A 27,136-nucleotide genomic window follows, 5' to 3' on the forward strand; every position below is an offset into this window, starting at 1 on the left:
TCAGCACTATAACATTTTAATAGTAGAAAGGAAAAATTGCAGGTACATTTTTAAATACATTGATCACTTTTTATCACTTTAAACTTTAACTTAGGTAATTTTTCCTCTTTACTAGTTTCATAATTAAAGTTTCTCCTGCCATTTAGAGTAAACACAATTTCAGACATGGGAGAGAAGAATGACCAGTTCAAGTTCAAGGGTTCACTGCACATGAATATCCATAAATGCCCCTTGACAGTCTTGGTAGTATAATGAACCTTGCAATTACTCAGCAGGCCATCACCACAATACATGAACATAATGCTCGCAACGTCGAACAACAAAACATTATACAAATAATGCCAACCAACTGTTTGGTTCACATAGGGCTTTTGGAAACCAATTAAATTGCAACAGTTCCTCTTAAATCTTTATAAACCTGCAACGAGTTTTCCTTTACTGAGTTATGCTTACGGGAAATAATTAATACAAAAAGGTGTTGGCATTATATACAATTGGGAGATGCCAATTAGCAAAACCCTCCTTCAAAATGACACCAGTTAATTCCAGCATGAGCCCTCTGAGTGAAATAGCCTCTCTCTTAAATAAATGCCAGTGCTTCATTGTCTCTAGGAATGTCTCCAATCATCCTATATATAACCTCCTGGGGTAAATGCTTCTGGTCCTGCCTTCCTGTTGCCTCTGCACTGAAGACACCATCTTCATTAAGTTAATTCATCTGAATCTTAGGGTGCTTTCCTTTACTCTAGGGGTTCTTCCACTGTGGTCAGGTTATTTCTGCAAAACAATCTTTGACATAGCAAAAAGTATCATCAAGTAGAAAGTAACACACAGATAAAAGATGATTAATTATTACCACCCCTAATAAAAAGTATAGAACACATCAGGCAATATATGTGCATAAAAGCCGGCATCTCATCTACCAACTTAATTATCTGAGTGGTTTGGTGGTTAAAGTACAAGGCTGAAAATGAAAAACTTTATATTCTATTTAAGATAATCCATTTTAGCTTATATTTTCCCAGTCAATAAGCAGAAGACTGCTGATGTGCAAAGTACATTGTAATATAGATTATAAGTAAGTTCAGGATTTTTAACTTTGTCAATAGCTACCCTGTGCTATTTTCATCACAAGGGTTTATTGTTACTCAGGACATCTTCAGAATAGCTTGATGTGATGGCTCAGCCTTTATCATCCAGTTGAAAAGGAAAGATGAATAATAAAGCAAGCTGGGTTTCCCTCTCAGATCCACATTCTGAGAGAAAAGCATGTAGGATTTGGTCATGAGAAATGGAGAAATTCTGGTTTTCCCCCTTCAACATTTTTAATCAGATAACTTCAGATAACTAGTTAAACATTTCAGACTCTAAGAGATTAACTGACAAATCAATTAGTATTATAATTTTAATTTTTCTTTTTTTAAATCAAGTGAAACACATGAGAAAAAAATAAGTTAAATGAGAAATAGATTCTTCTCAGTTTGGAATCGAATATTTCTTTTCATTTTGTTTGACAAACAATGCTAACTGGTCTTCTGACCCTAGAGAGTACTCAGTTCAGTTCAGTCACTCAGTCGTGTCCGACTCTTTGCAACCCCATGGAGTACTACTTCTTTTTTAATTGGCCACAGAGAAAGAAGTAATAAGCTGGATAATTTTAAGAATTTAGCTAAGAAAAATTTGCCTTTCATTTTTAAAAGCACAGACTATATAGATATATAACTATGGTATACTTCACTCATTTTTTAAATTAAATCCCGAGTAATCTGGCAATTATTATTTTTATCTAAAATAATATAGACATTATAGGGACAACTTCGAATGGTATCTAAGAATTATATAAACATTAAAGAAAAGTATTTTAAAAAATGAGTAATGTTACTCATTTTAATGAGTAACAAACTGAGAATATAATATATAAAGTACCTGGACTAAGAAATAGTGAGAAATCATGCTTAAAGTGGATGGAGTCAGTATGGACACAAAGTTATTTGGTAACTTTACAAACGTACAGCTTTACAAGGATATTCTGAAGTCTATACCTTTGTGTAATAACTGAATTATTTTTTCTATTATCATTTGGGGTTTAATTCTTCATTAAGATTACAAAATCAAATAGATGATTTGTATGAAGAAAATGTTATAAATTAGAAGACACAAATATCAACCTGCATATCATGAAGTTATGTTCTATAAAATGAGCAAAGATACACTGTTACACATTGATTACACAAGGGGCGCTGACATAATGTCAAGTGTACTTGTGACCCAAAAAAACACAATCACAAATCTATGCTAGTCATGCTAAAACCTAAACAAAGGTTTAATGATTATATGTGCTATCTTAAAATAGGTTATTATTACCATATCAGGTCTTTCAAATTCATAGCACAAATATGAGCAATGTTCTTTACCTTCTCTCTTGGTAAATAAAACTACGGTCATCAGAAAACCATTTTAGTGAACTGACACTTTGATCACAGTTCTACAACAGATATTCAAAATATGATTCCTAATAACGTTTCTGAAAACCATTTCGAAATTGAAAAGTGCGTTCCAACATGTATCCCATTTTCTCTTCTTCTGGCTAACAGGTGTATTTGAACCAACTGAAGCAGCAACTTCTAGGAAACAATTTGAGTGTAAAGTGCGGATTCTATCAAGATACTTCACATTTCCACAACAATGACCGAGTGAATGAAAGCAAACCAGCCAGGTAAGCTGTTACCATTTTAACCCTTTACAAGAGATATTTTCTGTTCACAAATCATTTTTGTGGTTCAGTCACTCAGTCTTGTCTGATTCTGTAACCCCGTGGACTGCAGAATGCCAGGCTTCCCTGTCCTTCACTAGGGAATCATTAGATCTTTCTTAATGAATTAGATCTAATAAATCATTAGATCTTCCTTAATTCCTCTCTTTCTCTCAGGTCTTATATTCAATACATTATATCACGACTTGGTAGTACTATATCCAAAATATATCCTAAATTGAACCACTTTTCAGCACTTCCACTGCCAAAAATTCTAGACTAAATTACAGTCCTGCAGAAACTCATAGAATAGCCTCCTTTAGGATACTGATTCCATACGTCCTGCCTCAGAGGGAGTACTCCACTCAGCAACCAAAGAAACATCTGCAAAGTGTAAATCACATGCTACTTTCCTACTTAAAACCTCCAATTACAAAGAAAACCACACTTGCTACTGTGGCCCACATGTTTCAGCCTCTGCCTGCTTCTTTGACCTCATCTCCTATCACTTTCCCCTTTGCCCAAAATGTCCTCTGAATGCTGGTGTTCTCTTTAGCCCTCGAGCACAACACACTCCTTTAATCTCACAGTCCCTTCACTTGTCCCTCTAACTTATTCTCCTTATTTAGATTTCAGTTCTGTGGCCAGCCTAAGAAAAATAAATGCCAACTTTCCTAACATTTTCTTCAGGTCATGTCTGATTTGAGGATCTCTGTTTTGTATTTATTGGCCATTTCCTTCTAAATATCAGCACTGGAAGCAGGTACTTTGTCATGGTCACTACAAAATCCAAAGCATCTGTAACTGTGCCTGGCACACAACAGAGACAATTGACATCTATGGGATGGATGAAGTAAGTTGTATTATCTGTGCTGATACTACATTTACAGATACCATCGCTTGTGGACTGTGTTCTAGAATAGCTTAGACCATGGACTGAGCCAACAGGAGGGCAGTCCTTACAGAGGTAGATGCAGCGGGTTACATAGGATAGTACCAGGACCGGACACACCTCTCTCAATACCACGAGGCTTCTTAAGTTTGCAACAGCACTGATCTTGGAAGGAGAAGAAGCCAGTAGAATCCTAGAGAGTGGGGAAACCCTAAGAGGCTGAGACACTCGTCTGGCAGATAAAATTTTAATCTGAAATGCAATAAATACCTTCAACTGTCAAGACCAATCATCTCTCATCAAAGAGAAAATGGAGTTTTCTAAAAGCAAAATCAATAAATCAATTAATGTTACATTTTCCTTTAATGGACAAAGACTATGCAGTGTGCAAATATAGACTCTATTATATTAGCTGCTAGAATCATTATTCAAGTAGCTAAAAGTGTTGGCCTCATAGGCTACATTATAGATAGATTCGACAATTCTTAATTCAACCGTTCTATTAATAAGCAGTGTCATCTTGCTGGGTTTTAAAATAGAATTTTTAGTGTGGTCTAATAAAAAGTACATTAGACTAAGGGTCACAGATTCCATCTCTACCACAATTAATCCCTCTTAGCATCAGTTCTTGCTACAAAACAGAAATCCCCTTATTCCTCACAATATTGTCATACTGAACAAATGACAGAACATATGTGAAAGCTTGTAACCTGTAAGATATTGTTCAGTATTTAAATCTTCACATTAGGACTTCTTGTATTATATACGTTCTCATTCATGTGTATAAGCATGCATACATTAAAATGTATTTTGTGTGAGAGGTCTGTTTCATTTGTGGCAGAGGCTTCAAAGCCAGAGAACCAGAAAATGTATTACACAAATGCATATAAACTTATTTTAAAAGAAGTGAGTGTTGAAGGCTTGCCATCATTGCTTTGAGATCTGAAGTAACTTCAAGGGTCTCTGACATAAGAGATGGAAAGAACATATAAATTGAAAACATTTTACCATACGAGAAGTTTTGTTGGCAGGCATGCTATAAAGGAGAAGGCTGAAGTCTCTAAGGAGAGGAAAGAAAGGTATGGAGCAAAGTTTGGGGGGTATGTGTGTTTAAATGTGTTAGATTTCATTTATCTTCAGCCCTATGGACTCTTCATTAGAAATGGTAAATAATTTCACATAAGAGAATAAAGTTAGTGGCAATTTTATGGTAAAGAAAATACACCTGTTCTTGGGCTTCCCTGGTAGCTCAGCTGGTAAAGAATCCCTGCAATGCAGGAGACCCTGGTTTGATTCCTGGGTCGGGAAGATCCCCTGGAGAAGGGATAGGCTACCCACTGTAGTATTTTGGCCTGGAGAATTCACGGGGTCGCAAAGAGTCGGACATGACCAGTGACTTTGACTTTCACTATGGAGGTCAAGAAAGCATTGAAAGTTTTTCTCATTTTTAACTTGAGTATGATACTAACAGAGTAGCTTCCACTCACTGTATCTAACCTGAGCTCCAAGACATTATTGAAAATCCATAACACAGACCTTCCTGCAATAAATAGGGTTGTTCTCTTTAGTCCTGTCACGAGGAAAACAGACTTTAAATTAAATCCCTCTAATTGATTTAAACTAGCAGTAGATTTATGTATATATTACTTGAATATTGTAATAGTCATATATTAACTTAATTCCATATTCTTTTTATAAACTCACATTTCAGAAACTCCACTGATGTTACAAAGAGAGTTGTAAATATAGGCATTTATAAACACCATAGAAATAAAAGCATTTTCTTGTCATAGACAATAACATTCAAACTCTGGACTGGGTGTATCATGTGATTTTTTTAAAGGGTAAATAGCAAAGATTACCTAGAACTTCAACACAATTTCCTTCAATTTCATCTTTTGTTTCAAATATTGAATTATCTGCCAAAATTCACAGAAAAAGTGTACCAAATCATTATATATGATTTCTAGTATTCTAAACGAAGTACGCCCTAACAGAATTTGAGAAATGCTGATTAAGGTAGTTACTTAATCAGTGTGGTTAGAAAACACACCTGTTTTGGCTGCTTACTAGTAACAGTGCACAAAAAGATACTTTTTCAAAGCCACTCCCCTAAGACTTGCTTCCAAATGCAGAGTTTTCATATTTTCTTTCCATTAAAACAAAGTGGCTCTGTAACAACCATAGGACCCTGTGCCCTAAAAGAAGTTTCATTCACATCTATTTTTACACACAGGTTTCCTTATAAAATATACTGCCGAGACCCAGCTGAGTGAGCCTTCGTGTTCTGTAGACAAAACCTCCTGCCATTGAACAAGTTCTCCACCTCACCGCTGACCACACTGTCTGTCCTATTTCTTTTCTCCCAGGGAATAAGATATATATATACATAAACTACTGAATTGTTCTGCAAACAAGCTACTTCTCATTTACTTTGAAAGCTATCTTTTATGAATACATAATCCACTCCTCACACACTCAGGACACATTCATTTTCTGCTGAGCTCTATAAATATGTGTTTTACCAATAATATTTGAAGACAGGCCAGTTCCAAAAGCAAACAAGCATCCCTATTCCAACCAATGTTCATACAGCATTAACATAATGTTAGTTCTAAATTTCTTATGTACAATGGTGGGTTCAGAAATATTTGCTTACAGATGCCCTATATATAGTATATGTAAAATTCTACATACTTTAAAACATTTTACATAGCATGTCTGCCCTATTACATACGAAAGTCAGTAGGAACTGATTTAGTGACTTTTAAAAGACCAATGATGAATACTAGCAGGCCAAAAAAAAACATCTGAAATATAGTGCTGAGGATATATTTAGTTGCATTAATGTCATGAAAGAAAAATAATGAGAAGACGAAACAAACTGTTTAACCTGGAATCAGGTTATTGTTCTTACAGTAAATAAACACCTGATTTAAATTCTATCCACTTATCATAGGTTAATAAAAAATTACATATGAATAAAAGATGAGGATCAATTTTTCAAATCAGATGAACTGAAGCCTGATTTTAGTTGTTGGGTTAAAACCCACTTAAAAATCTCTAACGCAGCTACTTTACACCCAGGAAACCACACAAGCTTTACAGATACAACAGCATACAACATGGCGCATACCACACTGATCACACCGTATTCTTCTCTGGCCACGTTAACACTACACTTTCTTCAATTTTGAGTATATAGTAAAACCTGATACAAAGCCTAGAGAACTTGTAGCTGCTCTTTCCTATATTTTAGACTACTCCCCACCAGAGTAACTTGCTTCCCTAGTTTTATTTAGACGCACTTGACATATAACATTGTATTAGTATAAGGTAAACAACATAAGGATTTGATATACACATATATTGCTAAATGATTACCACATTTTAGCCAACCATTTAGTTTGCATTACTGTAGCTAATGTTTATTCTCTTTTATTCTTTCAGTATAAAATTATAATTTGAAAGGCAGAGAAAGTGATAAAGATTAGGAATATGTTATTTATTGATCAATCCCATACAACCCAATACTTGGATTTGCTGTTGTTGTTTAGTGGCTAAGTCATGTCCTACTCTTTCGCAACCCCAGTGGACAGGAGCCCACCAGGCTCCTTCAACCCGTGGCATTTTCCAGGCAAGAATACTAGAGTGGGTTGCCATTTCCTTCTCCAGCGGATCTTCCCAACCGAGGGATCGAACCTGCATTGCCTGCATTGGCAGGTGGATTCTTTGCCACTGAACCACCAGGGAAGCCCAATATAACTATTTCCTTAAACACAGCATCTCTTTATAAACTCTCCGGAATCTTCACAATCCATTGATTATAAATGTGTAGTGTTTCATGAGTGAAAGGGCAGATTTCTAATCCCAGTAATATAAACATTCGGGGGACACATAATTCTTTTTCATGGGGAAACTGTCCTGTGTCTTTTAGAGAGTTTTTAGCAGCATCCATCATTTCTACTCATTAGACACCAATAGTATCCTTTCCCAGTGGTAAAAATAAGAAATGTCTTGAGACTGCCAAAACTGCTCCTGGGTTGAGAACCACAGATTTGGATTTCTATTTTAATTGTCAATTTAAATTAAGTCAAGTAAATATTCTCTGATAAGGCACAACAATAGTATTATGAAATGTCATTATTGTAAACTATAAGTATATAATTAACATCCAAGTTCATATAAATCTATACTTTTATCTCAAATAAAACTTAAATTTTTTAACAATACTCAAATAACACAAGTTTTTATCAATACTCAAATAATATTTAAGTGTTACAATATCTCAAATAACACTTAAGTTTTTATCAATAACAGAAACTTTTATCAAAGTACCAACAACAGAAATAACTATTTTTGATTTTCCAAAATATCACCCAATTAAATGCTTCCTTTCACCATTTGAGTAAGGTTTATTTTGGTTTTGGTCTGGACTAAAATGGCTGGAAGTACAGGAAGTTTTATCTAAAAAATGAACATAGACCAAGTCTTATAAACTGGCCCTAGTGCTATTTCCTATCATAGCTCCTGTTTGTTTACATTAGAGTTCTTATAAATTGGGTGTTATTTCCTTTCCACTAAGTTTCAAGGTATTAACAGCCAAGGAGGTGTTTTTTGATTTTTTCCTCCTTCATTTTCTCGCACTTCCCCCAAATAAATAATGCACTGCTTGTAACACAATTTTAAGACTGGGCCCCAGACTTCAAAATTATTATGAATTTATTTTTACCTAAATCTATATACTTGAAATCTTTACCTAAATCCTTATACTTGAAAGCCTAACATTCTCTTTAAAATGGAAATTAGTAAAATATGCATCTGCTAGTAAGTACCTACTTTCCAAAAGAATCATTTATCTAGTCATTTCACAGCTAAAACTTGCAAATTCTTAAGTAAATCAGTTCCATTTATTTTGACTTCCTGCCTAGGCTCTTCATTCCAGAAAAAACATTACTCTTAATATTTTCATCTATTAAGTACTCTTAAAATTAATGTCCCTATTTAAGCATATTTCTTACCCTCACTCCAAAAAAGAGGGGCACAATTATAGGAAGCATAGATTTAGTTCATTTCTCTGGATAGTTATCCTTGTCTGGCTTTTAAGAAGCACAAGGTATGCCCATTAGTGACTTCCATTTGTGTGAGTTCAGAACTAAAATGGTGAAACAATTGGCTTTGTATGCAATCTGTAGCAGTGTCTGACAACTGCAAAACTGTCCTTGTCCAGTGAACTTTCAGTGAAAAGCTGTTGAAAGTTCATGCACCCCAAATGCACATTCATTATAATTAAATAAGAAGATTACACAGACATTGCTGACAAGGATTATCAAAATAAAACAGCGCCACCTGCCCCTTGCTCTCCCATTAATTAGCATGGAGTCCGAGGTGCCAATTAACAAGCAGCAGAAAAGGATCAGTAAACACAGCTCAAGCTGAACTTGAAGATTAACCCTTCCAGTTCAGGTCCCATGTCTTAACCATACTATGTTGATTTAACTATGCAAGTCAAAATAAAAGCTTGGACTATTTTTTAAGAAAAACATTATCATTAAGAAGACAATTCTATTGTATAAAATAATTCCCAAAATAGCCAACCCCAAAGTTCATGTAATTCCATGAACAAGGGGCCATTCAGTATTTCACGAGGATGCAGAATACCAAATAACGCAGGTAATACCAGTGACTAAAATACTTCCACATTATAAATTACAAATCTATGGTAGTTAATATTAACTCTGAGAAACAACTAGAATACTGTATGGTTAGTAGCAACTAGCACCCCCTCCCACCTGCCCCCTGCTACTCAAGAGCACTTCAGAGGCCCAAGATCGGAATTTTTTAAAGTAAATGGCTTCATTACTGGTTTTATGGGAACTATTATTAGTTATTTTAAAATTTAACTATTCACTCTTTTTAAAAATACTTTCCAAAAACAATATATTCGTTTCCATACAATTCCCAACTTGATTCATAACTTCTCTATAGACTTCTCATTATTCTGGAAATCTAAAATTACTTCTTAATAAAAATGTACTCTAAATGCAAATTATCAACAAAATTAAAATGTAAATTTTCGTACACGGATACATGCACATAAGTGACTCATACCTAGGACCCTGGAATTCTCATCCTAAAGAACCAGAGTGTACATCTTTTGGATCAGTTCAGTCATTCAGTCGTATCTGACTCTTTGCGACCCCATGGACTGCAGCACGCCAGATCTCCCCGTCCAACACCAACTCCTGGAGTTTACTCAAGCTCATGTCCATCGAGTTAGTGATGCCATCCAACCATCTCATCCTCTGTCGTCCCCTTCTCCTCCACCTTCAATCTTTCCCAGCATCAGAGTCTTTTCAAAGGAGTCGGTTCTTTGCATCAGGTGGCCAAAGTATTAGAGTTTCAGCTTCAGCATCAGTTCTTCCAATGGATATTCAGGACAGATTTCCTTTAGGATAGACTGGTTGGACCTCCTTGCAGTCAAAGGGGCTCTCAAGAGTCTTCTCCAACAGCACAGTTCAAAAGCATCAATTCTTCGAAGCTCAGTTTTCTTTATAGTCCAACTCTCACATCCATACATGACTACTGGAAAAAGCATAGCTTTGACTAGACGGACCTTTGCCACTAATGTCTCTGCTTTTTAATATGCTATCTAGGTTGGTCAAAACTTTTCTTCCAAGGAGCAAGTATCTTAATTTCATGGCTGCAGTCACCATCTGCAGTGATTTTGGAGGCCAAAAAAATAAAGTCTGTCACTGTTTCCCCATCTATTTGCCATGAAGTGATGGGACTGGATGCCATGATCTTAGTTTTCTGAATGTTGAGATTTAAACCAAATTTTTGACTCTCCTCTCTCACTTTCATCAAGAGGCCCTTTAGTTCTTCTTTGCTTTCTGCCATAAGTGTGGTGTCTTCTGCCTATCTAAGGTTATTGATATTTTTCCCGGCAATCTTGATTCCAGCTTGTGCTTCATCCAGTACAGCATTTCTCATGATGTACTCTGCATATAAGTTAAATAAGCAGGGTGACAATATACAGCCTTTGGATGGCCAAGAGTAATCAGTTACTGCCCAAGGGCTTCCCAGGTGGCCCTGGGGTAAAGAATCTGCCTACCAATGCAGAAGACACAAGAGACAGGGGCTTGAACCCTGGGTTGGGAAGATCCCCTGGAGAAGGAAATGGCAACCCACTCCATTATTCTTGCCTGTAGAATCCCATGGTCAGAGGAGGCCAGTGAGCTGCAATCCTTGGGGTCACAAAGAGTCAGACACAACTCGGCACGAACACACCCACACCTGCGAGACAGAGTTCAGACAAGAAGGCTGAGACGTTCATGTATATGCAAGATAAATGCCTTATGTTGTGGTAAGAAGGTGGGAGGAAGAACAAGAGTTGTGTGTTTTGGCCACGGTCAGATCATCTCTCCTAAGCCAGCAGTAGTCCAACACAAAATTCAAGTAAATCTGGGAACCCTACAGTGAAACTTGGACTTTCTATTTGTCTCATTGGAAAATCTTTAAAAAGCAGTATTGCCAGAGAGGGGCACTGACTGAATGGCTTGCTGATGATTAAAGAGTAACTTTGCAGACTTATTTGGGCTTTTTAGTTGATGTCTTGTACAGTGGTTGTACTGTGCTAAGTAGCGTCAGTCGTGCCTGACTCTTTGCAACCTTACAGGCTGTAGCCCACCAGGCTCCTCTGTCCATGGGATGCTCCACGCAAGAATACCAGAGTGGACTGCCATGACCTCCTCCAGGGGATGTTCCTAACCTAGGGAACAAATCCGTGTCTCTTAGGTCTCGTGCATGGCAGGTGGCTTTCCAGGCGGTGCTAGTAGTAAAGAGCCTTCTTGCCAAAGAAGACGACCTAAGAGATGCAGGTTTGATCCCTGGGTGGGCAAGATCCCTTGGAGTAAGAAAAGGCAACCCACTCCAGTATTCTTGTCCGGAGAATCCCCAAGGACAGAGGAGCCTTGTGGGCTACACTCCATAGGGTCGTAAAGAGTTGGACACAATTGAAGCAACTTAGCTCGCACAGTGAGGTTAAGGAAAGAGCACAAAATGGATGAGCAGCTGAATCCTGGGTGGAGAGTAGAGCCTCCTCTCACACAAAGCAAGAGAAAGTGGGCATTTTCCCTGGAATTGTCAGTTGATTGGAAGAAGATGCTGGAAAAGCAAAAAAGGAGAATATTCTTCCCTGTCCTTCTCTTGTCTGACCATTGCTATGAGGTCTCCCTAAGATAAACCATAGTCCTTTGTGGAAAGGCAATTATTTTGAATTTGTGCTACACACAGTTATTTGGCATAACCTGATTCTTTATGTATATTTTCCTAATCGTTGGTTAAACGGTATATTTGTCAGAGCATGAGGATAAACATATTTTACTTAACAGTATATTAATTTAATTTATAAATTTTAAATATCGTGACATAAAGTATGTAGTTTTCCATTTGTACCCTTCCCATAGCCTCTGCAAAAGTTAAGAATAGACCTGGAAAATACTTTGTAAGTACTTTGATAAAGCCCTTCATCTCTCTCTTTCCACGCTCTTGTCTCTTGTTCCTACAATCTGTATATAACTGCATATGTACAAAAATAGTGCAAGACTAGAGTCTAGATTAGATTAGATTAAATTAGCATCATCTAATCCAGAGTCTAGACAAGCATCATCAAAGTTTTTAGTCTCAGGATTCTTTTACATTCTTAAAAAATACTAAGAACCAAAAAAAACTTTGTTTTTTTTGTTTATGCTTGTTTGGGTTTTGATTTACCATACTAGAAATTAAAACTGAGGCATTTATAAAATATTTATTTAATTCATTTTAAAATAAAAATATCTACTATATATTATCATTAATATTTTCATAAAAATAACCATGTTTCCTCAAATAAAAATAATTTGGTGAGAAGTATCTAGCTTAACAGAAGATAGACTCTCAACTTTGCTTCTGCTTTTAATATGTTATGTGATAAGTTGTTGTGGCTGCAGTATATGAAGACAAGTCTGTCTCCCAGAGATTAAAAAAGCTTTAAAAGAGGGAAATATTTTAAAAGCTTTTTCCTATATTGTGGATATTCTTCCATACTACTACACTACAACTCAGCATGGAGTAGTTTCTTAAAGTTTAGTTGTAATGTAGAATCTGAAATGTAACAATGAAATATTTGTAGTCTTTTACATTAAAATCTTTCTACCCCCTTGCACTTTGAGTAGATCGTTTATTCATTTATAGTTGCATAATATCACACATTGATCCACACAGAGCTTGGAAACATTAACACATTTCCTTATACAATAACAAAAGAAAGGTCACATTTGTTAATATCAGCACCAATATCATTAAAAGAGATTCTAAAAATTTATATACTCTCAAGTTCGTGGTGACGAAAAAGTTTTCCAAAATCTGAGTTTTTATTTGGATTTTCACTTGAAAGCTCAGATTTTTATCAGTAGAACAAACACAGTCCATTATTTTTCTTGATAAGCTTAGTTCATTATTTTCAAGAAAACGTCCAAATATCCAAGTCTAAACTGTCACAGTGTGTCAGTCATTCTTCCATCTTACAGTGATGACCCATTAAAAAGGAGCTAGTTCTGCAACAATTCCTTAAATAAAACCATCATCCTTCTCTATGCAGGAGAAGGTCAAGCATACTTTCATTTTATCACAGAGAATATTAACATAAGGCATGCACTCAAAGGTTGAGATTTAATGAAGTGATGATTTCTACTACTATTATTAAGAACATTTTAAGTTAAATGTTCATTTTTCTCTTTTTTCTTCAAGGGTTTGGCAGTGAGGAGCCCAGTGGTGATTATACATCTGCAGCCATCATCTTGGTTGGTGCCAAGACATCCACATTTTCCCCACCATTGCTTCTAAACCATGTGAGCAAATATCAGCACAGTGAAAAAGGCAAATAACATCTAAGTATTGTTATTAAAGTAGTTTTGAATTCAGAAATGCCCTAAAAGTTTCCTCAGAGCTCCCAGGGGTTCACAGGCCATACTTTAAGAGCCACAGTCCTGGCTGCCCCTCTTTTCATGCGTCAGGGCTCCCACTGGGACAAATGTGCATCACCTCACAGCCCCTGCTCCCCCAAAGTCCTTCTGGACGATGCTCAGTGGAATGCTGAACCATTCTGTTATTAGTGGAGTGTATCTTTTTTAACCTATATTTAAGTGAAAAAGTCACTGGGAAACACTGACATTTCAAAAAGGCATTAGTACTGAAATCAGGAGATCTGAGTACTAATTAAGCCTGGTAATAAAAACCTACAATTCTAATCACATAATCTCCAGGAATCCATTTTATGTCTAAAATATTTAGAGACGTATAAAGTCTCTTTCAAAATGCTGGTGTTATAAAATCAGATAAATGAGCCAGTGTAATCTCACCCTACATAAAACAGAGTATTCAATCACCCCCCAAAATATTCCACAGCCAGATTAATGAGCTTTTACTTTGTAAACTGCAATATAAACTGAAGAGGAATGTAATTCAATTAACCAGTTGAGTGTTAGTTGGGGTACAGAATAATATTAAAATTTGAACAGCTTCATCAAGTTCATATAGCTGAGTTTTTTCACTGTTTTTTAAATCACAGTAGGCAAACCCCAGAAAAGATGATTTCTATCCATCTAATTATTATTAATAGCTTTGAATCTACAAAAATCTGCCAACTATAAGATAGTCTGGATTCTGAATTTGGATGCTGATATAACATTTGCTGAATTAACAAATGTTTATGCCAATCATAGAATTTAGAATTAGAAGAGACTTTAGAGTTAACTTAGTAACAGAAAGTCAAATATTTTGCCTTTCTTTCTTGCTCTCTCAACTATTGCAGAAACACTTATTCATTCATCTAACAAATGTTTATTTAGCACCTACAGCCTGTCAGGCACCATTATAAGCTCCAGGCACTGCGATATATAAAACAGCCCCTGGTCTAATTTAACACCACATTTTTTTCCTACTGACACCAACACAGCCTCAGAACCCTCAAAGCACTGGATGAAGGCACTGTGCCATGCCATGCTTAGTTGTGTCTGACTCTCTGCGACCCTACGGGTTGTAGCCCACCAGGCTCCTCTGTCCATGGGACTTTTCCAGGCAAGAATAGTGGAGTAGGTTGCCATTTCCTCCTCCAGGGGATCTTCCCAACTCAGGGATTGAACCTGCATCTCCTGAGTCTCCTGCATTCCAGGCAGATTCTTTACCACTGAGCCACTGGGGAAACTTGCATGAAGGAATCACTGTTCATCAAATTTGTGCTCAGATTCAGTTAAATATCTTTTTTAGGCTTATAAAGTGTCTGACATGATGCCAGATGCTACAGGAGATCCCAGAGAAATAAAAGATAGCAGTTTCCACAGAAAAACTATCATCTAATTAAGAAAGACAATACAGAATATAATTTTATAATATAAAAATGCCAACTTTACAAAATAAAATAACAAGTACAACATATACCTAGATTTCAATGTAGGTTAATGACATCATACTGTATCTATTTTCTAATTTATCACCTCCTTACCCTTACTATTTTCTTCTATACCATGTATAAGTAGTACTCCTCCAAAAGTTTTATATGTTCTGCTGCTGCTGCTGCTAAGTCGCTTAAGTTGTGTCCGACTCTGTGCGACCCCACAGAGGGCAGCCCACCAGGCTCCCCCGTCCCTGGGATTCTCTAGGCAAGAACACTGGAGTGGCTTGCCATTTCCTTCTCCAATGCATGAAAGTGAAAAGTGAAAGTGAAGTCGCTCAGTCGTGTCTGACTCTTAGCGACCCCATGGACTGCAGCCCACCAGGCTCCTCCGTCCGTGGGATTTGCCAGGCAAGAGTACTGGAGTGGGGTGCCATTGCCTTCTCCATTACATGTTCTAGTTTTCTCTAATCATTGTTAAAAGCATCGTTCACTACCCTGTGTGTGTGTGTGTGTATATATATATATATATACACACACACATACATATACACACACAGAACAAAACAAAAAAGCAGGGTAGTCTTACTACCTATTTTCTCAGGCAAGTCAGCTTTTTCCAGAGCACAAATAGTTGGCCTCGGGCAGCATCTCTGCATGGGGTGGGCTCTCTCTTATGAAGCCCATTCATGTGGGTCCTTTAGTACTCACCCGTACCTGTAAGTCAGCCAAGGAAGCAAATGTTCATGTTTTCTCAAAGGAAAATCAGATAAAAATCATCATATCCAAAATAAAATCAGTTGGAGGAAATACATGAGGAACTAGCCTTGCAGGGTTCAGGCTAGAAAATTAACTATAAAAATAAAATACTATGACTTTTACATAATCGAATTGGACAGACATAGAGTTATTGTTGGAGGGGAAAAATAACTTTTGAAAGTCAGATTTATTACATCTCTTTCTCCATTTTGTATATCCTAATTCACCTTAAAGACCACACAATGTTTTTCAATTCAGTAACCAGTTATTCAACGAAAAAGTTGCAACACACAAGACAAATACATTTTAAAATAACAACATAAATATCCTATTCGGAAACCTGACTTCAAATTGTCAGTATTATAGAGTTTAGTCTTCTGAGAGCTCTTTTTTTTTTTTTTTAAATAAAAAGTTTTATTGGAGAAAAATAGAACCACCACGTACACAGGGAAAAGAGCACAAAAATTCAACTGATACAGAACTGAAAGTCACAACTACCCAATGTTATTTGCGATTACTTTTCCATTTCTTAAATGGCTTCCCTCAATTTTTAAAATAGTCTTACCAATTTTTTTCAGCTGAAATAGCATCAAAATTTCAAAACATTTAGAGCCTCAGCGAAGGGACCAGCTTTTAAGATAACAAAGGTGACACACCACGAGTCTCCTAACAGGACCAATTCTACCGAAAAATTCCTGAAGCACGTAACTACTGAGTGTGGTAGAACAGTAGCTCAGAGACCATCAGGGATTGGTTAGAACACTGACTTAGATTAGACGGTCCAGTATGCAGAGAAAGCAAACAAAAAAGCTGCATTTCCCAGTCAGATGAGTTCATGTAAGAAAACCAAGGAGGTGCTAAGAAAATACAGGCAATGTCTGCTCAAAATAATTAAGGCGGCATTCTAAATACCACATATTATTCGACAACAGTGTGTAAAGTGATGCAATTAGAAAACAGCCAACTTAAAAAAAAATATGGTCACAGGTCCTTGAGAACTCAAGAAAACAATCAACAGCAAACACAAGAGCTGAAAGTCTTCTCAGCTGAGGGTTAGGATCTAGGTATTCTTCCCAATAGCTTCAAATAGTCAAGGAAATAAACTGCTGCAAAAAGCATTATAGCAGTTCTGATTTTTTTAAACCAAAACAAAATTTCTGCTTCTCTTCCAAGATCAATTCCCTTCAAAACTTCAAGGAAAAACAAACAAGGAAGCAAAATAAAACCCCAAATACAAAACCAAAAACCACTGATGGTAAAGAGAAGCTTTTCACTCACATTATCAATTTGAAAAAAACAATACTTTTGCTGTTTTTCTATGTATGAACAATCCTAGGACATTCCTCTGAAAAGCAGGTGTCCAGTGGCTATGAGAACTCTTTACCTTCAAGCAACTTTGCAAAGAATAAGATCAGCATAATACAGAATTTGAAATCCCAATGAGGGGGTGTGTAGGGAAAATGAGGAAGGATCTAGTTCTATCTAGGGCTTTAAGGAAGTTAAAATAAGGATGACAGGAAAGACTAATATGCCAACAAAAAGGAGAGTTGCTGCTGCTGCTAAGTTGTTTCAGTCATGTCTGACTCCTAGCGACCCCATGGACTGCAGCCTACCAGGCTCCTCCATCCATGAGATTTGCCAGGCAAGAGTACTGGAGTGGGGTGCCATTGCCTTCTCCAAAGGAGAGTTGAGGTGCTTCCAAAAAAAAAACTTTGGTAGAGAAAATAGGAATGCTAAATCCCAGGAAGCCTGTAACAATCTACAATTGGTCCAAGTTAAAGACAAAACTGTCCAAACAATTTTGAAGTCTAAAGGCAGTTGAAAACTAGTTTGTGAATTTTTGCTCTTGTAAAAAGTTACAAAATGTGGGTTTGGTCTCTTTTGCGATGTTCATATTATATTCACTTTTAATATGAAGAAACAGTTGGGTTTTTCTCTCCTACCATGTTCTTCTAGCACAACTGATCAGCAATTTTCTATTTCAGCTATTTTTATAAGTACCTGTTAATCAGCACAGTAAACTCAGGGCTGAACCATATACACACATCTCATAAATTGAACATTTTAGGATATGTGTATACAAGACAATATGTAAGCAACTGTCCCTCTACTTGAAAACTTGTTTCCAAATAAAAATTTTAAAAACATCCCTTTCAGTGTAACAGAACATTACTTAGTAAAATATCAAGAGCTATGACAACGTATTTTTCTCTTCAAGGGAAATCACAAAACAGGTGAACAATCAAGTCCAGGGTGGTTTTTCTATTTGATAAATACATCCAGAACTCTGTACAGTAAATAAAGTTTGCATGCAGTTTAAGTATCTTTAAATGACATTTTAAGCAAATAAACCTTTTGCTTCATAATTAAATGGTGTATAAGAACCCCCTCCTCCTTCTTTAATAGCCATAAGGACCTCTTCCCCAGTTCCAAATAGGAATCATGAAAACCGGGTACTTTCTTAAAGAGTTTTCTGCACATCATACTAAATAACATGCAAGGAGTTCAACAACATTCTTCTTAAAGGTAAGTATTACTCTTTAAATGGGCATGTTAACCACTGAAAAGTCACTCAACTATTCCCATTACACTGCTTCATTTGGTCATTGGTAGTATAAAATAATTCAAACAACAACAGGTTAGTTTATCCACTGGCTATTGTATATGACAGCAACTGCTTCAAGGCCAACAACGTTTTATGCAATGTAATTGTACTGGTTTGGATTTTCTTTGTCTCTCTCCATGTAGTCCCGGTCAATTAGGGATTCTATTCTCTTCTTAAGATCAGCAGGCTTGACTGGAAATTTCAACTGGTTGTACACTTCTGAAACAAGGAGATTGTGGCTAAGTGTCTTTCTCATCTTCATAATTCGAACAATTGCAGCATCAATTTGATACTGTCTATCTTGAAATACTCTTTCTGTGGTACTAGCTTGTTCTTCAACCGTTTCTTTCATCTGAATTTGATTGATCTTTATCCTGAAAAGTTTGTGCTTGAAATCATCATTACAAATGAACTTGTCACCATCTTCGATATCTTTACCCTTTGGATTTTTCGCCAGAACTCTGGCTTTGCCACAAGCCAATGACTGCAATGTTCTCCTTAACTCTCCATCCTCTATTCCAGTAGCCTGCTTGATCTCTTCTAAACTGAACTCCTCTCCCTCATTAAACATTAGCAGCACCAGTGTTTGAAAAAGAGAGACCTGGAGTTCTTTTTTACCCTCTTTAAACTCTGCCTTTAGTACGCAGTGCCCTAGAGTTGATTGCCATTGAAGTTTCCTGCCACTATGTTTGCCAAGGTAAAATGTCTTGAAAATCTCCTGAAGTTTTACCATCTCTGGTGGTAAATGAACTTCCATAGGCACATATGTTGGCCAGTAACCCATTGTCAGGATATTCACAGTTAATTCAATATTCCCAGGTACATTCTGGTTCTGCATATATTTTACCTGTTTGAACTGAATCATGATGTCTTTAGAAAGTTCCATGTCTTTAAACATTCCTTCAAGTTTGCTGGTGAAAGCAGCTCCACATTCATGTTTAAGTTTGGACAGCATTGATTTTTCAGCATCTACAGATGCACTTTTCCCAACTAAAAGGCGCTTGGCTAAATCTTTCTTATAGAAGGCCTCAAAAACATCCTTACCATATATAAATCTAAATATAATCATAATCTTATCCAACATTTTTTCAAGTTCTTCATCAGTAGCTTCTTTGTTGCCTGCACGAAGCTTTGAATCCACATACTTCGCTATAAGTTCAGCAGGCTTGTTTGGTCTTTTGTTAATGAATGTTTCAAATGCTTCTTTCATAGCATTGATAAATTTTTCATTCTTCAGGAAACAGATATCAATTATATGGTCAACCTTATCTTTAAAATCCAGCAATTCTTGAACCATGGTTTTATCCTTTTCAGGATTAATTACAATAGTGCTACCAAATGCCTTAATGTATTCAATCCATTGTTGTAAGAGAACCTGAACGCCACCTCGAACTCTACTGAAGAGCTGATACAGGAGAGATAAATCTTGAATTCGGTTTTCATCAAGGAGGTTATTTAAACCTTTCTGAAGAATCGCTGTTAAGTGTTCTCCTAGAAGTTGTTTTTCCACAGTAGCAATTAATGACTTCTGGGTGGTCTGATCTAAGTAAGTAATAAGTCTGTCTGCTTCTTCTTCTAGACGTTTATTAACATGGTGAAGGTATTCAGGAACCTCTCTTTCCTGCATTAATTTTTGGCCTTCAGCTGCGTACAGTCGGTTAGTTTCTTCCAAAAATCGTTGTTCAAAAGAATCCTGATAAATTTGCAAATCAGAGAGCATGCTTAGAAGGCTTCGGAGTAAACTTCTATCGATTGCTTCACCATTCCTCTCCCTCTCAATCAAAAGAAGAATGCCATCAATTGTCTTATTCTGGACTTTCTGATCACTTATAATATGAGCCCTAAATAACTCCAGTCCCATGTCCCAAATGGATGGTAGCATTGAATTCTGAAGAACATAAGTCCTATCCAGAAACAAAAAAATGCTCCTGATCATGATCATCTGTCTACAATGGTTCTGCCAACATCTATCAATCTTCTTGAGAAAAAGAACACTATCCAAAGAGTCTTCTCTGAACTGATGAATCTGTGCTTTGATGTGATCTTCACAAATCTGTCTCAGCTGTTTGTACAAGTTCGCAGAAATCTTGTAAGAACAGAGATTTTCCACAGCCTGATAGAGTTCTTCTAAATTGTACTTAATCGAAGTACTATTCTGGATAGCTTCCACTGCTTCTTTCAGCTTCTGCCATGTTTCATCTGTGTAGTTCTCTGGTAATTTAGGCTTATCTTTAAAGTTCTTGATCACTAACTTCTTAGCAGAGCCAGGCTTGCTGTTAGCAAAGCTAGAGACGGTGGTGGAAGATTTGGCCAGGCCATTTGCGTGATGCACCGAAGCCACAGTAGAGATTAATATACTCTTATTTTTAAGTTGCTGCTGCTGAGATGTTGCAGCAGTTGGTGAAGATGAGGACGAGGACGAGGATTCCTCAGCCATCTTCGCATCAAACCCTACAAACTCCAGGTTTTCTTCAAAACGTAGCTTCTTCTGTATCGGTACGTGGCTGGGAGCAGTCACTGGGACCCCCAGGCACGAGAAGGACGAGGTTGAAGGGGATGCCGAATCCCTGGGTTGTAAAGGAGGAGTGGAAGAGGAGGAAGAGGTGGAATCAAAGTCTTCTCTCTCGTTACTACTGTTACTGCCGCTACTGCTGCTGCTGCTGTTTAACTTTCTCTTCTTGGCAGAGGTGGGCGGAGTGGTGCTGGTATTACCATCAGTGGCTGATCTGACCTCTTGAGCAGCAGCAGCAGCTGAGGGATTGGGGGAAGAAAAACCGGAAGTGACTGGGCAGACACTTTTCATAGCGCCCAGATCCCGAAGCCCCCAGGTCTGCAGGACTTGGGGGGGGGGGGGGAGGAGAAGGGGGGGCAGAGAAGGGGGAAAGGAAGGAGGGGGCGGGCCTTCGAGACACCTTCGGAGCTCCCTGAGAGCTCTTTTAAAAATGCTTTCTTTCTTATCTCTGATAGGTTCTTATATGTTTTTATGAGAGACAGCATCACTAACCCAAACTTTGTTAATTATTAAGATACTCTTTTCTCAGAAATTTTGTTCTTTTCTCCAAGTACTATTGTATTATAGTGTCTTTGTACAAATACTTTTAATTTGACCAGCATTATAAAAGTCTGTGTTTAAGATATAGTTAATGAAGGACAGATGTTTAAAACACAGTTCACAATGAAGTTGTAAATACTGCTAGTACAGTAAATTCTGTGATTAATTTTAGTCTGTTTATTCAATTAGGATATTTACACAGCTGGTAAAGCACTAAAAATAACTGTCCTATGTAATGTTAATTCAAATCAATATTAATTAGAAGCAGCATAGGTACAATCATATCAAAGAATCTATAGGCCGGGTTAGTGTTTATGCTTAAGAATAAAAATAAATGAAATATATAAAGATTCAACTTCTCTTGTATTAATAGCACTGTAAATGACTGAAATAATCAACAATGTATTCACTTGTGATCTTGAACAAATAAATGCCTTGCTTTCATAAAGTTTGTCATGAAATTTAGCCAGAGTTGAAAATCTTGAACTGCTGCTCACAGAAAGGTACTTGACCAAATTATTTGTTCATATGATCTGTCCCTTACTTCTGCCTCTTTCCAGCGACCTAGAAATTAGACATGCAGCAGGAATGATAATAGCTACTAAGGACCAAAAAAAAATTTTTTTGGAGATGGAAGCCACATGCTAGCATATACAGTTCCTAGAACAGACCTAAGGTTCTGGATATATGTGTACATCCATAGATTCCTCTGGTGGCTCAGACAGGAAAGAATCTACTGCAATGCGGGACACTCAGGTTTGATCCCTGGGAAGATCCCCTGGAAAAGAGAATGGCTACCCATTCCAGTATTCTTGCCTGGAGAATTCCATGCAAGCCTGGAGGAGGCTACAGCCTGCCAGGCCACAGCCCACGGGATCGCAAAGAGTTGGACAGTACTGAGTGACTAACACACACACACACAGAACTTTTCCAGTTGATTCCTTAGTTCCTCAATTAGAATAAATCTCAGTCTAAATATTCATGGAAATATTCAAATTTCTTCATGAAACCATGCATTTTGACTTAATGTGTTAAGAATAAGATAGGATTATCTTTTTCCTTTTTCAACTGGGTTAACGAATTTGAAAGGTATCTATCAGGGACATTTTAAGATGAGGCAACTGTATGTAAAATTTATAACCAAAGAAAAATGTTCATTTTTCTACTTTCATCAATATCTTCAGTTGAATTCATGAGACAAAAATAGGCTAGTCATCACCCATTAACCATTCTTTTCTTCTTCCTTGGCAACAGAATCCTGGCTTTTGAGGGTAGCAACGTACTCAGCTAGAAGACTGTGATGTGGTCCTTTGATTCAAAGTTTGTCATGAAATTTAACCAGAGTTGAGAATCTTGAACTGCTGCTCACAAAAAGGTACTTGACCAAATTATTTGTTCATGTGATCTGTCCCTTACTTCTGCCTCTTTCCAGAGACCTAGAAATTAGACATGCAGCAGGAATGATAATAGCTACTAAGGACCAAAAAAATTTTTTTTGGAGATGGAAGCCACATGCTAGGTTGGTAGAATAGGAAACTAGAAAGAGATGGATCCCTGATGTCTCTGGAACTGCCACAACCTATCTGGACTGCCTGCCTCTGGACTTTAGGTGAAAGAGAAATAATCTTTTATTTTTCTATCATTTCTAGTTCCCATTAATTACATCCAATGTAATTCCTAAATGATAGAAAGCATAGATCCACAATGAGAAGCTAAATATATGCCTGATAAGGTGACCCTTGCACCTCTACCATATGATATAGTCATATCGTCTTTATATAAATCTATACATAACAGTTATAAATCTGATATACCTTTAACTTATGTGGACACCAACACTCAGCCTGCAACAAATCTTCCTTAGCTATTACTGAACAATTAGAGTGGTTTTCTTATTACAAGACATAAAGTGGAGATACATCATTGTTCTGGATTAACGGGTTATGGAGCTCTTGGTCGCAAAGATTATCCCACTTCCCTGGAGTTTAAACAACTGTTCTAAGGGAGTGGCTAAACAATCTTTGAATGGATCAAGTAATTCCTAAGAAGGAGAATCCTAATTCCATTCTCTTTGAAATTAGGTAGTTTGGGAATTTTTTAAACGAACTCGAATGATTCTAAGAGCAAAGGACACCAAGACATTAAAAAGAAACAGAAAGAGCATCAAGATCATCCCAATGATGGAGCTGTTAGAGAATGCTTACGATATAACAGGTAACTGAGGATGTAAGCTTCTCCAAAACGGACAGAGCATCACTTCAGGGCAAGCAAGCAACCATGCCAGCAGAAATAGAAAACACAGCAATGAACGACATCCACTGGAATGCATTTAAACAGTTTTCAACAGTGACAGAGAGTGGCAGGTACAGAGTAGAAAAGATGATAAGTGTAAGTTTTAAGTCTGAGATGAATATACTTACACATGGAAATGTTAAGGACCCATTCTCCCTCTAAAAGGGGCCCTTCCAATATTTTCTACCTTGATAATACATACACATACATAATACATACATAATACAATACATACATAATACATACAGGACTGGAAAAGGTCAGTTTTCATTCCAATCCCAAACAAAGCCAATGCCAAAGAATGCTCAAACTACTGCACAATTGCACTCATCTCACACACTAGTAAAGTAATGCTCAAAATTCTCCCAGCCAGGCTTCAGCAATATTTGAACCGTGAACTTCCTGATGTTCAAGCTGGTTTTAGAAAAGGCAGAGGAACCAGAGATCAAATTGCCAACATCCGCTGGATCATCGAAAAAGCAAGAGAGTTTCAGAAAAACATCTATTTCTGCTTTATTGACTATGCTAAAGCCTTTGACTGTGTGGATCACAACAAACTGTGGAAAATTCTGAAAGAGATGGGAATACCAGACCACCTGATCTGCCCCTTGAGAAATTTGTATGCAGATCAGGAAGCAACAGTTAGAACTGGACATGGAACAACAGACTGGTTCCAAATAGGAAAAGGAGTTCGTCAAGGCTGTATATTGTCACCCTGTTTATTTAACTTATATGCAGAGTACATCATGAGAAATGCTGGACTAGAAGAAACACAAGCTGGAATCAAGATTTCTGGGAGAAATATCAATAACCTCAGATATGCAGATGACACCACCCTTATGGCAGAAAGTGAAGAGGAACTCAAAAGCCTCTTGATGAAAGTGAAAGTAAAAGTGGAGAGTGAAAAAGTGGGCTTAAAGCTCAACATTCAGAAAACGAAGATCATGGCATCCAGTCCCACCACTTCATGGGAAATAGATGGGGAAACAGTGGAAACAGTGTCAGACTTTATTTTTATGGGCTCCAAAATCACTGCAGATGGTGACTACAGCCATGAAATTAAAAGATGCTTACTCCTTGGAAGGAAATTTATGACCAACCTAGATAGCATATTGAAAAGCAGAGACAGTACTTTGCCAACAAAGGTTCGTCTAGTCAAGGCTATGGTTTTTCCTGTGGTCATGTATGGATGTGAGAGTTGGACTGTGAAGAAGGCTGAGCACAGAAGAATTGATGCTTTTGAACTGTGGTGTTGGAGAAGACTCTTGAGAGTGCCTTGGACTGCAAGGAGATCCATCCAGTCCATTCGGAAGGAGATCAGCCCTGGGATTTCTTTGGAAGGAATGATGCTAAAGCTGAAACTCCAGTACTTTGGCCACCTCATGCGAAGAGTTGACTCATTGGAAAAGACTCTGATGCTGGGAGGGATTGGGGGCAGGAGGAGAAGGGGACAACAGAGGATGAGATGGCTGGATGGCATCACTGACTTGATGGATGTGAGTCTCAGTGAACTCCGGGAGTTGGTGATGGACAGGGAGGCCTGGAGTGCTGCGATTCATAGGGTCGCAAAGAGTCGGACATGACTGAGCGACTGATCTGATCTGATCTGATATGAATACATACCCAGCGTCCATTCAATTGGCCAGGTCAGACAACATGAAAATATGTCACTATTCTCTCTGTGTCCCTCAAATCTGTTTGATGTAAGCTTTTTCTAGGTCTTTAAAGTTTCCCATATCTTCCAGTTCTCTGCCTTTGTCTCAATTAAGCAAATGTCTTCATTGGGTCTCCATCTGTTGCATGGTGCCTGCCCTTTGACTTGACTCTTTAACTCAAGTACACTCATTCTCCACACCAAGACTCTTCTCAAGGTGGTGGTGGTGGTGGGGGGGGGGGGGGGGGGAAACACTTTACAAACGAGGATATTGAAGCCCCAGAAGGTTAACTAATTTGTTAAAGTTCATACAGTGACTTGTTGGTGGAGACCCTAGGCTCTCTAATTTCATAACTTACCCTTTAATCTCTCACAAAACTATTGAGCCTTTATCAGATAAATTATCAGAGCAGACATTGAGATTATATTGAAAACTGATGTCTGGACCTGCCACATATTCTACAACTTTTTCTTAAACATCACTTTTTTTCCAATTACATGAAGTCAACTCTAATCTACTTTGAGCTCTCTTTTGGGAAGAAGAAACTACCTCATTAAATACATATGTATGCCTTATAAGGGGCTTCCCTGGTGGCTCAGCAGTAGAAAATCTGCCTGTAATGCAGGAGATGTGGCTTCAATTCCTGAGTTGGGAAGATCCCCTAGTGGAGGGCACGACAACCCACTCTAGTATTCTTGCCTGGAGAATCCCATGGACAGAGGAGCCTGGAGGGCTACAGTCCATAGGGTCGCAAAGAGTTGGACATGACTGAGTGACTGAGCACGTGTGTTTTATAAGATAAATGGTAGTATGTGAAAGAATATCCACCTTAGGATGAAAGAAAATGCAGCTGTCAATAACAATGTCTATAACACTGCAGGTACAATGTGCTCTTATACAAAAACTGGACTGGGAATTTAAGTACACCTTAGTCACACAGGGAAAACTTTACATGTAACTAAACACGTGGCAGCCTAGACCGCTTTCATTCAAACAGATTAGCTGACAAACAGAAATAATTTTTTGTAAATCCATCCTAACTTAAGGAAGACTAGCAAAATGAGCCTGGTTCTACTAGGGCATGAAGGTTCATTGCAAACTCAAGCTTAATTGGGTAGGTAGTGACTGTTTCAGCAAAAATGTGGCAAAACATCCTCATTTGTTCTTAATTTATATTCATATACATATGTAATATTAATATTTCGTTAATGAAACCGTAAAGTACATATATATATATAAAATGCATAAATGTATATTTAGTACAGTAGAATTTCTTTCAGAAAAAGCTAATAATAGATTGAAGTTGGCGTCGTGGAACTGGAAAAATATGGGTATTTATGAACCATTTGTGAGGTATGTAGTAATATAATGGACCATAATAGAAAGGGAAAAGGAAGCATGTGGTCCACAGCTTTCTCTTCCTCTGTCTTTTGGCTTCTCTTTATTTTTGGAAAAAAATAAGAAAATAAAGTTATTTTTAAAAATTAAGGTGCTCTATCAATACCTTTGGGAAAGCATATTGATTTTGCCAAGCCATTCAAACATTGAAAATTTGTTTGCTCAGGTTTATTAATATGAAATATTTCAATTATGCCAAAAGGATAGAGAGCATAAATTGAACACCCATGTATTTTACTGAGATTAAGAAAGCAAACATTATAGATACAATCCTGTACAGCCAGTTCCAATATCAAATGC

General features: G+C 37.3%; 1 pseudogene across 1 annotated transcript; it reads right to left on the minus strand.

The window, feature by feature from the left end:
• Positions 1-16,410: 16,410 nt before the first annotated feature.
• Positions 16,411-21,283, minus strand: LOC113888564 (annotated as a pseudogene). Its single transcript, XR_003510010.1, has one exon. The product of XR_003510010.1 is annotated as a cullin-4B pseudogene (transcript).
• Between the last annotated feature and the right edge of the window lie 5,853 nt (positions 21,284-27,136).

The sequence above is a fragment of the Bos indicus x Bos taurus genome, unplaced genomic scaffold, assembly GCF_003369695.1.
Source record: "Bos indicus x Bos taurus breed Angus x Brahman F1 hybrid unplaced genomic scaffold, Bos_hybrid_MaternalHap_v2.0 tig00000047_arrow_arrow_obj, whole genome shotgun sequence".
NCBI lineage: Eukaryota > Metazoa > Chordata > Mammalia > Artiodactyla > Bovidae > Bos > Bos indicus x Bos taurus.